This window comes from Rosa chinensis, chromosome 6 (genome assembly GCF_002994745.2).
Source record: "Rosa chinensis cultivar Old Blush chromosome 6, RchiOBHm-V2, whole genome shotgun sequence".
Lineage (NCBI taxonomy): Eukaryota > Viridiplantae > Streptophyta > Magnoliopsida > Rosales > Rosaceae > Rosa > Rosa chinensis.
Window position 1 is genome coordinate 12,283,113 of NC_037093.1, and position 8,241 is coordinate 12,291,353.

Sequence of the window (8,241 nt, forward strand, 5' to 3'; positions counted from 1 at the left end):
TGAACACATATAACTCATTTTAATAAATTCGTAGTTAGCTTTGTTTTGAAAGGGAGTAGAAAGAGAGAAAGCAAAAGAAACTAATAACAAAGGAAACAATAAACTTGATATGAAACATCCTTAAGGGTCACAACAGCTCTATAGAAATGTAAGACAATCAGCTCACCTCATAGTAGCGACGAAAATGTGCAGCATCACCTACGATTCCTGGATTAGTGAAGTTGACCATGGCAAAGAACTCTTCTAGGTCATTCTGCGCGTTGTATATGGAGGGAAATGAGTAACAACTTGGAATCATGAGACATCATACAAAACTGAGTCCTACCTGCATTGGAGTTCCTGACAACAAAATCCTCCGCTTGCATGAAAGAGCAGCCAATGCCTGACAGAATATTCATGTATGGTTTCAGGGGGGAATTTCCCAAAATAGTAATAATAATGAATGACAGATAGACAGAAACTTTAGGCATCATACCCTATTCGTATCGTTTGGTCATTCTTTAGCCTGTGAGCCTCATCACATATGAGAAGGTCACACGATTCACTGTGGCTAAACTTTGTACAATGCATTCGGAATGTTTCGTAAGAAACAATTAGAACCTGAAGTGGATAGATTGTGAGTGCAACCCTTAAAGATAAATGTCAGACTATTACACAAATTTTACCTGCAAACGGCTGCGAGCACTTGTGAACTGATCAATTCCAGAAACAACATCATCTCTGGTACTTTCACACAGAGCAATGAGGCAAACTCTGTCTCCGACCCACTTCTTTATCTCAGCCTCCCAATTGCTCACAAGACTGGTGGGAGTGACTATAATGGCCTTTTTAACCATTGATTTCCCATCAAACCCTTGGTAAAGAAGGGTATAAACTATAAAGTAATGTGATTGACTGCAATGTCTTTCCCAACCTGCAAAAGTATCAAGATTAAGAACAAACCTGAGGACATGATCCCTAGACCAGACATAAACACATAAAAGAAATAGATATAAATCCCTTTTTTTTTTTTTTTTTTTTTGGGGGGGGGGGGAGGGGAAGGGAGGGGAGAGAGAGAGAGAATGGACTACCCCATATCATCTGCAAGAATACATCCATGTATATTTGCAGCACTATTTAAGCCCGCAACACAATCAAACATGAATTGAACCCCTTCTCTGCATCAAAACTTCATCTCATGAATTAAAAGCAACCACATGAAAGCACAAGGTAAATTAGAAATTCCAAATTTTATAGACCCATTAAGCAACATAATTGACATTGAAAACATCAAATTGATAGAGCTTTATAAGGAGAATATCGATGTACAGTTTGACAAAAGTTACGTTATACTCGTAGCAATGATAGAATGTAGTCATGTGAATTATTATAAAATAAAAAAAATAGAACATCCAAAAGAAAAACAAAATGATAATCAGCTTTAGTATCTAGAGAAAACCTTTGATGTGGTCGAAGGAAACGAACAAGCAGAGGGTCCACTACTATCTGCCCCATATTAGCATCCCCATCCTCGAATTCTTCAGGAGAGTGAGATGACTTCTCCTTAAGTACTTGTCCTTCACACTCTCACAAACAAGAGGGGGGGGGGGGGGGGGGGGGGGGGGCTCTCATTTAAATACCTTCAATTTTTGCATTTTGGCGGGAAAACGAGTCGAACCAAACTACTCGGTCAATTCTCTTCTTAGTTATGTTCAATTATTCCAATTGCATGGTTGATAATAATAAAATAGTTAGAATTTATGTAAATTTCACGCAATTCTCCATCTTTAGATTCTGATTCGGTTAGCAGAATGAAAAACAATTTTCCTCCATGAAAAGAAAATAGGGGGGAAAGTAGGTCCTCCCACACTATAAGAATATAGAACTTTTCAAAGGTGTCAATTCTAACTATCCCAAACACATGAATATGGTTATAAAGATACGGACATGACATCACTTTGTCAGGGAATGACCAAGCATGTCTAGGTTAGAGAGCACTTTCAGTGTCGGACAAGCCAAAGTGGACCTTGTGTCTATTGTCAAGCGGTTCTGGAGTAGGCCCAGTCGGATTGCAGGTTGCGTGGTGGTGGATCTGGTGTCAAGATCGCATAGAGATCTTGGCGGGGAAAGGCGGCGTTGATTAGGAGGTAGGCGAGTGTGGCTGGTGTCATTCTCGCCAAGATCGAAGCGTGGATGGTGAGAGGTAAGGCTGCCAGGTGGTTTAGGGGTGGCGGCGAGTTTAGGCTCTGATTTACTCAGATCTAATCAGAGGGTTTGGATTTGGTTTGGGATGTTTGGAGTCACGCGGAGGAAGAGGGTGGTTGAGAGGTGTAGCGCTTCTTGCCGGCACGATGGGGATGATAGAGGGGTGGAGGAATGATCAGCAACTACTCGGTGCCAAGTAGGAGGCGGTAGGCTTGCTGCCAAAGATGGGATGGTCGGAATCTCCTCATGCGAGACGGAGGCGTAGAGATATCGGCATAATGCAATTCCGATTTGGACTTTGGGGGGGCTCTCATTTAAATACCTTCAATTTTTGCATTTTGGCGGGAAAACGAGTCGAACCAAACTACTCGGTCAATTCTCTTCTTAGTTATGTTCAATTATTCCAATTGCATGGTTGATAATAATAAAATAGTTAGAATTTATGTAAATTTCACGCAATTCTCCATCTTTAGATTCTGATTCGGTTAGCAGAATGAAAAACAATTTTCCTCCATGAAAAGAAAATAGGGGGGAAAGTAGGTCCTCCCACACTATAAGAATATAGAACTTTTCAAAGGTGTCAATTCTAACTATCCCAAACACATGAATATGGTTATAAAGATACGGACATGACATCACTTTGTCAGGGAATGACCAAGCATGTCTAGGTTAGAGAGCACTTTCAGTGTCGGACAAGCCAAAGTGGACCTTGTGTCTATTGTCAAGCGGTTCTGGAGTAGGCCCAGTCGGATTGCAGGTTGCGTGGTGGTGGATCTGGTGTCAAGATCGCATAGAGATCTTGGCGGGGAAAGGCGGCGTTGATTAGGAGGTAGGCGAGTGTGGCTGGTGTCATTCTCGCCAAGATCGAAGCGTGGATGGTGAGAGGTAAGGCTGCCAGGTGGTTTAGGGGTGGCGGCGAGTTTAGGCTCTGATTTACTCAGATCTAATCAGAGGGTTTGGATTTGGTTTGGGATGTTTGGAGTCACGCGGAGGAAGAGGGTGGTTGAGAGGTGTAGCGCTTCTTGCCGGCACGATGGGGATGATAGAGGGGTGGAGGAATGATCAGCAACTACTCGGTGCCAAGTAGGAGGCGGTAGGCTTGCTGCCAAAGATGGGATGGTCGGAATCTCCTCATGCGAGACGGAGGCGTAGAGATATCGGCATAATGCAATTCCGATTTGGACTTTGTGATGCCCCAAAAATTCGTATTTATTTTTCGAGGATTTTCCGGAATCTAATTTATGGTTATTTGACTATTTTGTGGCTCGTGAACGGAGCGGAAGTGTTTCAGATGAATTTTTATTCGAAAAGTGTGGATTTAGGGGGGGTTCAAGGTTGACTTTTGATATGTTGAGATTCTCCAAAAACTTCCTTCACGAAAGTTGTAGAGTGCATCGATACAAGTTCGTTGACATGTGGAACGCGAAAATCGGAGTTCGTATGTGAAAGTTATGAGCATTTGAAGTTTTGGGAAAGTTCTATAAATAGGAGTTTCCATTTTCGGAAATTTACTATTTTCATTTTCACATTCCCATTTCTGGAAACTCTGAAAATTCTCCGTTCTCTCTCTTGTTTTTTGATTGACCCAACCCGGATCCGGACGATCCAACCCGGCTTTTCCCGCGAGCTCCGACGGTCTCTGACCTTGAAACTTGGACAGCTTGTTCGCCTCCTTATTCCGCTCCTCCCTATGGTGGCCTCTAAGGGCGATTCTCCTCCACGGCGGCTCTGCAAGGCGGTTCTTGCAGCACAGATTAAGGTATTCGAACCCGACCGAAAATCCTTACTCCTGCGACATCACGGCTTCTAGTTTTCTGGGTTGAGTTCGTAGAAGCCTCCCTGATCGATCTGTGGTGTTTGTTTGGATCGATTCACGTCGGAATAGGATCAACCCAAGGTGAACAGTTCACAGCGGCTTGTGATGGCGATAAGCAGCGATCTAAACCGAGTTAGCTTGAATCTCAGGTATTAAAGTTGATCTATTTGATGTTCTTGACATTTTGGACGGTTGGATTAATCTAGTTTTGAGTTTTGGCCTGTGGTGGTTAGGGTGGTTGCACCGCCGACTGTAGTGGCTTTTTGGCTGCCTTCTGGCCATGTAAGGGATAGTTTATGGTATTATATATCTTTTATTCATCGATACAAGCATTTCGATATATAATATGCAATTTTTGGAGATCATATGAATATATTGTGATTTTTACGGTTTTGGACCGTTTGATGATTCGATCCGTGAGGATTTGAGCTTCTGATCGACTTGTGATCTTGACATATCGATCGTAGAAGTATTCGGGAGACATTGGGTGGTCTTGGATGTGGTTTCGCCTCAATTGGCATCACTTTGGGAATTTTAGTTCAATTTAGGGTTTCGAACATTATTCCTTGTGTTCCATTGACTGAATCAAGGCTGTACTTTCCTTAGGTGCTTGACAGAGTGCGTTTTGTAAGTAGTCTAGTGGTGTGAAGACACAACGGGAATTTCAAGGTGAGTAATCTCACAAGGTTCATTTATGAATGCAATTACCTATATCATTTTGGGAGTTATTTATTTAACTGCAAACTATAGTTGGTATTAATAGACATTCCTGAGCGGATGACTACGTATATATATATTTACGTGAAATATAGGTTTCGTTGAAAATGAAAACAATATGCATGAATGATGCTTTTTATTATTTTGAGTTATGGCTTTTCGGAAAACAAATGGTTGTGAAATGACGATTTCTATTGTTTTGAAAAGCATTGAGATTTGTGTAACATTTTGAGTCCACTGCGACTCCTTTAATATTTTACTCCGAGGGACTGAGAGGCCTGAGGATTTGATGTCACAAGTTGACTTTTGGCAGTATATCATAAGATTGAACCTTGGCCGAGTGACAAGTTACGATTCAGTTAGAGCTCTAGTCTGTCTGCTAGTGTAATTCATGGGGCAACGGTGCGAGGTTATATCTAACTCATGAATTTGTGTTTTAAGGAACAAGGTGTGAGTTGCTTTCCTTATTTCATGGTTTGAATAGGAAATCAAGGCGTGAGTTGTTTTCCTTAAGCTTTAGGTGAGTTGCTTCCTTCTATATGATTTATAGGAAATTAATGTGTGAGTTGATTTCCTTATTTTGTGATTTGAATAGGAAATCAAGGTGTGAGTTGCTTTCCTTATTTCGTGGTTTGAATAGGAAATTAAGGTGTGAGTTGCTTTCCATATTTCGTGAATTTAAAGAAAACAAGGCGTGAGTTGCTTTCTTTAGTTGGTGTAAGGAATCAAGGTGTGAGTTGTTTTCCTTAAACTTTGGGTGAGTTGTTTAGTGGTGGTTTTGAGTTACTCATACGAGCTTTCACAAGCTTACAGGGTTTGTTGTGTGACAACCCGTGCACTATTCAATAGTGTATGGGTTAATCCTGCAGGTTAGGATAATCATGGCTGAAGCTGAGGTAGCGCCTTTGCAACTCTATTGTAGGAAGCCATTTTTGTGACTTTACTGTTGATAAAGACTTCCGTTGTATAGTTAACTCTGATGAGCATTTACGTTTTGTTTTGTTGTTGACAATTTAATTCTTAAGCTTTTGTAACATATGACTCTGTGGAGCGGGTCAATATTGACATAGTGGGTTCAGGGCATCAACGGAAGTCTTTACCGTTGATAAAGACTTCCGTTGTGTAGTTAACTCTGATGAGCATTTACGTTTTGTTTTGTTGTTGACAATTTAATTCTTAAGCTTTTGTAATATATGACTCTGTGGAGCGGGTCAATATTGACATAGTGGGTTCAGGGCATCAATATGTACTTGGTTTAAAAAGGAAAAAGTTTCCAGATATTTTGTATTGATGGCTGAACGATCACGCATATATTATTATAGGATTGTATATTGATTTTTATTTGTGTTAAAAATTAAGGGCGTGACAGATTTGATGACTATGTTGGAAAAAGTAATAGAATGGAAGTAACGACTCCAACCACGAAAGGATAAATATGTAAAGAAATAAAAGAGTAAAGGAAAGGGAACACCAGATTCTACTATGAAATAATAGATGGGTATAAGAGATACACAACTTCAAGAACACTACTTGAAGGAAACTCTCTCACATTTGTTTTGCTACCTAACAACTACTACACTCTTAACTTGGATGAGATTGGATCACTAGAATGAGCAAATGACCTCTCATTATATTGACGAAGGAGGAAACTTTTAGATGACTTCATTAAATGCTCATTCATGCACCACCATCATCAACCCACTTGCAATTATTGATTCCTTCACGAACCTTCCAACTGCATGAATCTCTGGCATAGGAATGTATATAGACAATTATTATCTTTATGAGAAAACCTAAAAGTCACATGTTTAGAATATTCAACAGACTTCAATCATGCTCCACCATCATTAACCCACTTGCAATTGTTGACTCCTTCATGAACCTTCCAACTGCATGAATCTCCCAAGAAACTTGCATAGGAATGTATAGAGACAATTATTATCTTTATGGGAGAACCTAAAAGTCACATGTCTAGAATATTCAACAGACTTTTGGGCTTGGGTTTTGGCTTTTGGCCCAAACTTATTTACTTTTATGTTTTATTGTTTTTACCTTTAGTTAGACGTGACTCTATGCCGGTAATAAGTCTGTATTATTTTTTGGTAGGGCAAAGTGGGCTCTGTCCTAGATTGCACACTTTATGTTTCTTATTTGGCCTAGTGAGGCGGCTAACCGTTTACTTGATCGAATGGATGCAACCTCCTAGTGGTGAGATGAAATGGAGTTGACGGATTTATTTCCATGCGGCAACATAATATGAAAGTTGTGCTATTTGTAATGATGCTTCTTCGTGACAGAGTTATCTTTCCATTATGTCACCGCTTTGTTAAAACAAATGGAGTAGCCACTTGTGCACTCGTTGCTAGTTGGTGCAAGTTAGAATATGTAGATTTGTAGAAACTTTTGGTATTATTTTAGAATGTTCTCTATATGCTTATTACTCTATGGGGTTCAGGCTCTATGTCCTCTCATGTATTTTGCAGTTTCATTAATCAAGGCTTGAGGGCAGTCACATCATCCCCCTTTCAAAGAAAAAAAAATTATTTTCCCTCATATTTTTCCTGCATTAATTGCACATTAATTTCCTACTCTAAAAATCATTTTAAAGGTTATTTTTACCAATTTTATATAAAAAAATTTTGAATCTTGAATTGTTTATGTTTTGATAATAAGGATAGATCGAATTGAAAAATTTATGTTACATATCTTCCTTCCTATTCATGCACAAATCACACATTGGAAATGAAAGTAAAATACATTTTTCAATTACTTTTCTAGCGTTCCCAAACATTGGTGGGGAAATTAGTAAGAAATTTATTTTTCCATGCTCTAATGAACCAAATGAGGCCTCAGTTCCAATAACAGTTGAGCAGAAAATTTACTGAACAAGTGCATGATTAGTAGAGCCGAATCAAACATTAATATAGAATTTAGCTCTGATTTAATATCAGTCTAATAATCTTTTTTTTTTTTTTTTTTTTTTTTTTCCGAGTTTGAGTTTGGGTTTGCTTGGATTGTTTTTATGACTCTATACTTAACACAACACATTTTTCTCCCACTCTACTTTCTCTTCAATACCTGACTCACCACATGCATCGTATGTGAGAGGTTTGTCCATTAAACACGATGGTTAGTTACGAGTGGGCATTTGCAATCCACTCGTGAAACCATCAGCGGCCTACCTCTAACCAAACACATGCACCGTTGACATGTAAAGCATATCGAGCAATCTCGTGCACAACGGGATTACATTCACGTGGCATGTCCTTACAAGAAGCAAGAAAATCTTAATCTCTTCCGCTCTGTGACTTGTAGCGGTCCATCACAAGCTTTAGAGCGGAGCATACCACAGCTCAAAATCGATTTAACGAGTTAAATTCAATATCAACTTTGTCCACCAACATTGAATTAAGCATCTTATAAAGATTTTCTTCGCCGTGTCTTCCAAAGTGACTCCATGGCCCAATGGATAAGGCGCTGGTCTACGAAACCAGAGATTCTGGGTTCGATCCCCAGTGGAGTCG

The 8,241-nt window shown here is 39.7% G+C and overlaps 1 long non-coding RNA gene and 1 other non-coding gene across 2 annotated transcripts; one reads left to right on the plus strand and one right to left on the minus strand.

Annotated features, from left to right (window-relative positions):
• Positions 1–875: 875 nt before the first annotated feature.
• Positions 876–1,515, minus strand: LOC112169368. The gene is made up of 3 exons (XR_002924635.2): positions 1,439–1,515; positions 1,071–1,157; positions 876–913 (listed from the first exon to the last, which is right to left on the minus strand). It is a non-coding gene; the product is annotated as an uncharacterized LOC112169368 (long non-coding RNA).
• A 6,653-nt stretch (positions 1,516–8,168) lies between these two features.
• Positions 8,169–8,241, plus strand: TRNAR-ACG. Its single transcript has one exon. It is a non-coding gene; the product is annotated as a tRNA-Arg (tRNA).